Source organism: Ovis aries, chromosome 3 (assembly GCF_016772045.2).
Source record: "Ovis aries strain OAR_USU_Benz2616 breed Rambouillet chromosome 3, ARS-UI_Ramb_v3.0, whole genome shotgun sequence".
NCBI classification, from domain to species: Eukaryota; Metazoa; Chordata; class Mammalia; order Artiodactyla; family Bovidae; genus Ovis; species Ovis aries.
Window position 1 is genome coordinate 125912750 of NC_056056.1, and position 7162 is coordinate 125919911.

General features: G+C 39.6%; 1 long non-coding RNA gene across 1 annotated transcript in view; it reads left to right on the forward strand.

Moving 5' to 3' along the window:
* The window catches only part of LOC132659615 (uncharacterized), a 29122-nt gene extending 22161 nt beyond the window's left edge, over positions 1-6961 (forward strand). The window contains exons 2-3 of the long non-coding RNA XR_009600203.1: positions 3764-3941; positions 6398-6961. This is a non-coding gene — a long non-coding RNA (uncharacterized LOC132659615). The remainder of the gene's footprint in view (positions 1-3763; positions 3942-6397) is intronic.
* The last annotated feature ends 201 nt before the right edge of the window (positions 6962-7162 follow it).

The following is a 7162-nucleotide window of genomic DNA, read 5'->3' on the forward strand; positions in this document are numbered from 1 at the left end:
ACATATGAAATCCTTAAAAATGATTAAAATGAACTTATTTTAAAAACAGAATAGTGTCAAAGACATAGAAAACATATTACCAAAGGGGAAAAACTTGGGAGGGGGGATAAATTAAGGATGGAGATTAATAATATATATAATAATATATATTACAGAACATATAATACTATATATAAAATAGATAACTAATAAGGACCTACTGTACCGTATAGCACAGGGAACTCTTCTCAATACTCTGTAATGACTATATGGGGAAAAAATATCTAAAAAAGAGTATATATATGTATAATCTGATTCACGTTGCTGTACAGCAGAAACTAACACAATGTTTTAAATCAACTATACTCCAATAAAAAATTTTTAAAATAAATAATGAGGACCTACTATATAGCACAGGGCTTTTTATATCTTGTAATAATCTGATAGAAAATAATCTGAAAAATAATATATATATGTGTCAATATATACATGTGTGCCATGCATGCTTAGCCATAGCCAACTCTTTGTGACCCCATGGCCTGTACCCCCGCCAGCCTCCTCTGTCCATGGAATTCTCCAGGCAAGAATACTGGAGGGGGTTGCCATTTCCTCCTCCAGGGGATCTTTCTGACTCCTGCATCTCCTGCATTGGCAGGTGGATTCTTTACCACTGCTGCCACCTTTGAAGACCCATCTGTGTGTGTGTTTATAAATCACTTTGCTGTATACTTGAAACATTGTAAATCAACTATACTTCAATTTTTTTAAATTGACAAACAGAAAAAGAGTAGTAGCAGGAAGACCCATCAGGAAACTTTAACGATAACACAGGGGAAAAACGATGGCGATGATGGTGCCTGGTCCAGGCTGGTAGCAGCAGACATGCGCATAATTGTCAGGGTTTGTGTATATTTTGAAGGTTGAACCGACAGGATTTGTTGAAAGACTGGGCGTGAGATTTGAGTAGTCAAGCGCGGTTTTGAGGTTTCAGGACTGAGCAAGGTGAGGCTGTCATCAAGTCAGCTGAGGAAGACTGTGGGTAGGGCAGGACTAGGGCAGAACACGGCAAGTTCAGTTTGGGGCACCATAAGTTTGGGACATCTATCAGACATCCTAACAGAGAGGCCAAGTAGGTCGTGAAGTATCTGAGTTTAGAGTTCAAAATAAACGTGTGAATGCAAATGTAAATTACAGATTAATAGGCATAGAGGTTATATAAGATTAGATGAGATAACCAGGGAAAAAAACCACCACAAAATAGAGAAGAAAACCAAAGAGAAGGGCCAAGCAATAGAGAAAGAACTGCCAGTTCTGTCCCAGGGCATCCCAAGCTTGTGACAGAACCGGTTGACTTTCCACTGTAATAACTACCTTCCAAGAAAAGAAGTCCAAGGGCATTTTACTAGTTTCTATGCCAAGCCGTGGTCGTGAATAATTGCACAGTAACTGGAACATAATCATAAGAGCTACTGAATTATTGCAAATTGTTGAATGAGTTATTTCAGGGCTCTGGGGACAGGCTAAAATCTCCTGAGGTTTGAGCTCTTTTTATTAGAGAGATTTGATATTCTAAATACATTTAGACTTCTTCCCCTTCATACCCTCCGGGCACAGTGGGGATCAGATGGGCCACGGTGCTTCCTCCTTGGGACTGAGCTGAAAGGCTGAAGGCTGCTTCACTCAAAACAAGCTGCTCTTTCTCCCTAATCAACTCTATCTCACTGATTCTTTTTTATTTTGAAACATCTACCTGCTGTGACCGAGCATTCTTGTTGGTATCCCCAGAGAGGGGAGAGTCTCTGGGCCATCTCCCCTCTCAGCAGCTTGCTTCCTCTCTTCACTGAAGCCTCTGCTAATGTCGTCTCCTCAGAGAAGCCTGTTAGCATCATTTGACCTCAAGCTGTCCTAGTCTCTTCCACTTTCTCTTTATACCACTCAGTACTACCTGCCACTGTATTAATTTGTTGGATGGTTGGTGATATGAACTGAGATGTATCCCCTTAAACTTTGCATGTTGAAGCCCTACTTCTCAGCGTACTATATGTAGATTGAGAACCAGTTAAGGTTAAATGAGGTCTTAAGAGTAGCTCCCTGATGCAACAGGATTAGTGTCCTTATGAGAAGAGACACCAGAGATTCATCTCCCTCTTTGTGTGAGGACACAGAGATAAGGTGGTCATGAGCAAGCCAGAACGAGCTCTCGCTGGAAACCCAATTAGCCAATACTTTGATGTTGGACTTCTAGCTTCTGGAACTGTGAGAAATAAATTTCTGTTGCTTTAAGCCACCCAGTCTACAGTATTTTGTGAGGGCAGGCCAAGCTGATTGAGACCATTGGTTACCTCCTGCCTCTTCCACTAAAAGAGTCTTTTTAAAGCAGGATTTTTGGGGTTTATTTTTCTTATTTCAGTGTATGGAACTAGAACAAAGTCTCACTCATAGCAGGCCACTCACTAAGTGTGGATGCAAGAATCAACTCTCAGATCTTGTTGAGATGTCACTTAGATAGTTTTGTGGATGACCCCCAGGTGGAAGGATCACGCTGAGCAAGAGCTAAAGTTAAGAACAGGTGGTCCCTGGCTCACGAGAAGCCTGCAATCTGGTCATTCTGGGTTAGGTTGCTCTGTTAGGCTGTTAGCAATTCACTTCCCCAAACTCTAAATTCTGTTTCCTGCTAGGCTGCAGAGAGGAGGGACAGTGCTTCAGGTAATAACAACCCTCATTTTAGCAGAGGCTCCAGGCTGTTTTCCATGAGAGTCGTCTCCGGGCAAACAGAGCAGGTTTTCAAAGTAAATTTAGTGTCTCATTGGGGATGAATAGTCTGTATTTTCATCTTATAAATCATACCCAGCAATCCTTTTCTCAACTTTGGCCCTTGAAGAGTAGAGGAAATGGTGTTTCTGACCAAACCAGTCACTGAATGGGAGTCCAGTACAGAGACCCTTGTAGAAAAGGGTATGGAGGAAATCCTCCTCTTTTGTCAGGAGTCTCCCAATGCAGGATCTTTTATCCTTGACTAAACTCTGACTGAAAATTTCCCAAAATACACACACACACACATGCACCAGAATTAATATATTCAGATTGAAACCAGCTAACACAGTGGCACATTGTTTAGAAGTTGACCTTTATTGTGACCTAACTCCATGAACTCCATAGACATTAGAGTCAAAACTTAGACAATTGTGTGGGGGAAAGGTAATGATATTATGGATCCACAAGGCTGTAAAAGAATAACAAAGAAGATAAGCAATAAGAAAAGCTTTCAAGATCTCACAGCTCAGTCCCCTGTTTGGAGGGAAAAGGGTTTTATTTCTGTCTCAAACGTAGGCTTAGGCAAACCCAAGCCTTGCTCTTTGTGGTGGGCTTATAAGCAGGGTAAATGGAAAAAGGGAAATTCCTTGCAAGTACTGGTTTGGAGATGGTACAAAAAAGCCTCAGTAAGTATAGTGTATTTCCTCCTTTCCTGAATCCATACTAACTTGCCCAGTAAAACTTTCTTTAGTCCTTTCCTGATTCCAAAACTTATTTTAATTCGTGTGTTTCGTTTGTTATTTCCTTTCCCACAGATGGTGGGTAAAATATAAGCCTGTAAAAGTGAAGTTTAAAAGACTTTTTTTTTTCTTTTTTTGGCTTTCAAATATTTCACATGACTATATGATAGTCCCACCTCATCCGCCCACACTTACATTTTTCCTCTTCCTAGCATTAATAGGTCTAAACATTTGGTTAGGCAGGAAATTTATAACAGAAATTTCATCCACCATTCTCTTGTCTCTTGTAGGAGTTTTTAAAAACTATCGCAGAGGTTCAGTTCTAGCTGCAATCAAGTGAGCACACTGACGCATTCCACCCTCTTCCTCCCACTGACTGCAGCGATGAAACCTGCATACACTAACTGAAGCATCTGAGGGCTCTGAAGGTGAATAGTAGCGGTCAGATTGCAGAAGAGGCCCAAGATGGTGAGTTTCTGACTTTTTCCCCTCTAGTATCACTTGAAATGAACTCGTCTGCCCTATGCAAAAACAATAATATACAATGCCAAGTAAAATGTATCCTGTGTATGCAAGACTGATTCCATGTTGAATATCAGTCAAGGCAATTTCATCATATCGATGTTCTGAAGAGTAAACAAACAAATACCAAAAGTATGAAGTATAAAAGAAGAAATTGATGAACTGGGCTTCATCAAAATTAAAAATTGTTGATGTGCAAAAGACATTAAGAACATGAAAAGACAAGCTACAAACTGGGAGAAAATATTTGCAAATAGTATTTCTAAAAAAGGAATTTAACAAGAATACCTAAAGAACCCTCAGATATCAATAAAAAGGAAACAATCCAACTCTGACATAAATCATATCAATGTTTACTTAGGTCAGTCTCCCAAGACAACAGAAAGAAAAGCAAAACTAAACAAATGGGATGTACTTAAACTTATAAGCTTTTACACATCAGAGTCTCATTTCCTAAATGAGATGAAAAGACAGCCTACATATTAGGAAGAAATATTTTCAAACAATGTGGCCAACAAGGGCTTAATTTCCAGAATATATAAACAGCTCAGACAACTCAATAACAAAAAATAAAAAAATAACTCAATCAAAAAATGGGCAGAAGACCTAAATAGTCTTCTACTATAGAAAGTGAAAAGTGAAAGTGAAGTCGCTTAGTTGTGTCCAACTCTTTGCGACCCCATGGACACCAGGCTCCTCCATCCATGGGATTTTCTAGGCAAGAGTACTGGAGTGGGTTGCCATTTCCTTCTCCATCTACTATATAGAATAATAATAATTTCTCCAAAGAAAACATACACACTCTAAGAGGCACGTGCACAGATGCTCAACATCACTAATTATTGGAAAAAAGCAAATCAAAACTACAACGAGATACCACCAAATACCAGTCAGAATGGCCATCATTACAGTCTACAGATAACAAATACTGGAGAGAGTGTGAAGAAAAAAGAACTCTTCTGTACTGTTGGTATAAATATAAATTGGTGTAGCCACTATGGAGATCTTAAAAATCTAAAAATAGAGTTGCCATATGATCCAGCAATCCCGCTTCTGGGCATGTAACCAGAAAATATAAAAACTCTAATTCAAAAAGATACATGCACCCCAATGTGCATAACAACACTGTTTATAATAGCCAAGACATGGAAACAAACGTCCATTGACAGACGAGTGAATAAAGATGGTGTGGTACTTATTGACAATGGAGTACTACTTAGCCATAAAATGAATGAAGTAATGCCGCTTGCTGCGACATGAATGGACCTAGAGTTATTGTAGTAAATGAGCTGAGTCAGACAGAAAAAGACGTCATATGGCATCTTTGTGCTTAGTCGCTCAGCTGTGTCCAGCTCTTTGTGATCCGATGGACTGTAGCCTGCCAGGCTCCTCTGTCCATGGGATTCTCCAGGCAGCGGGTTGCCATTTGCTTCTCCAGATGATTTCACTATGTGGAATCTAAAATATGACACAAGTGATCTTACTTATGAAACAGAAAGAGACTCACAGACATAGAAAACGAACGGATTGTTACCAAAGAGGCAAGAGGGTAGAGAAGGGATAAATTAGAAGTTTGGGATTAGCAAATACAAGCTGGTAGTACTATATACAAAATATACACCACAAAATCCTATCTAATAGCACATGTTCCATGTCCTGTAGTAAACCATAATATATGAAAAAATATGAATATGAAAAATAATATGTTTATATATGTATCACTGAACCACTTTGCCGTATATCGGAAACTAGTACAATGTTGTAAATCAATTACATTTCAATAAAAAATTAAAAATTAAATAAGCTAATATCAAAATGGGTAAAAGACTGGAGTAGATACTTTACCAAAGAGAATGTAAAGATGGCGATAAGGTCCGTGAAAAGATGTTCAACGTTATTAGCCATGAAGGAAATACAACTTACAACCGTGACACATCTATTAGAATGGCTAAAATAAAAATTATAAAAACACAAAGTGGTAGCAAGGATGCAGAGCAACTTTAACTCTCGTACTTTGTTAGTGGGGATGTAAAATGGCATCTGCCCTCTGGAAAAATTTTGAGAACTGTTTTTATTAGTATAGAGTTGATTTACAATGGTGCATCGGTTTCTGCTACACAGCAAAGTGTATCAGGTAAAAATACACACATATTTATTCTTTTGGGGGAGCTTCCCAGGTGGCTCAGTGGTAAAGAACCCATCTGTCAATTCAGGAGATGTTGAGTTCAATCCATGGGTCTGGAAGATTCCCTGGAAAAGGAAATAGCACTCTACTTCAATATTCTTGCCTGGGAAATCCCATGGAAAAAGAAGCCTGGTGGGCTACAGTCTGTGGGGTCTCGAAAGAGTTGGATACAACTTAGCAACTAAACAGCAACAAACAACGACAAACTCTCTTTTAGATTCTTTTCCCATATAGGTCATTATAAAGTGCTGAGAAGACTCTTGAGAGTCCCTTGGACTGCAAGGAGATCCAACCAGTCCATTCTAAAGGAGATCAGTCTTGGGTGTACTTTGGAGGGAGTGATGCTAAAGCTGAAGCTCCAGTACTTTGGCCACCTCGTGTGAAGAGTTGACTCATTGGAAAAGACTCTGATGCTGGGAGGGGTTGGGGGCAGGAGGCGAAGGGAATGATAGAGGATGAGATGGCTGGATGGCATCACTGACTCGATGGACATGAGTCTGAGTGAACTCCGGGAATTGGTGATGGACAGGGAGGCCTGGCGTGCTGCGATTCATGAGGTCTCAAAGAGTCAGACACGACTGAGCGACTGAACTGAACTGAAAGTGCTGAGAAGAGGTCCCTGTGTTATGCAGCACGTCCTTATTAGTTATCGATTTTACATATAGTGGTGTGTATTTGTCAATCCTGGTTTCCCAATTTGCCCCCCCTACCCCCCACAACCATAAGTTTGTTTCTACATCCGTGAGTCTATTTCTGTTTTACGAATAAATTCATTTGTACCACATGTAAGCGATATCATGTGATATTGCCTTTCCGTGTCTGACTGACTTTGCTCACTCACCACATCCAGCAATCCTATTCTTGGGTATTTACCATAGAGAAATAAACACATTTACAAAAGCAAACAAGCTTTGTACATAAGTGTTTATGTAGTGGCTCTAGTCATAATCACCAAAAATTGGAAACAAGCCAAATGTCTTTC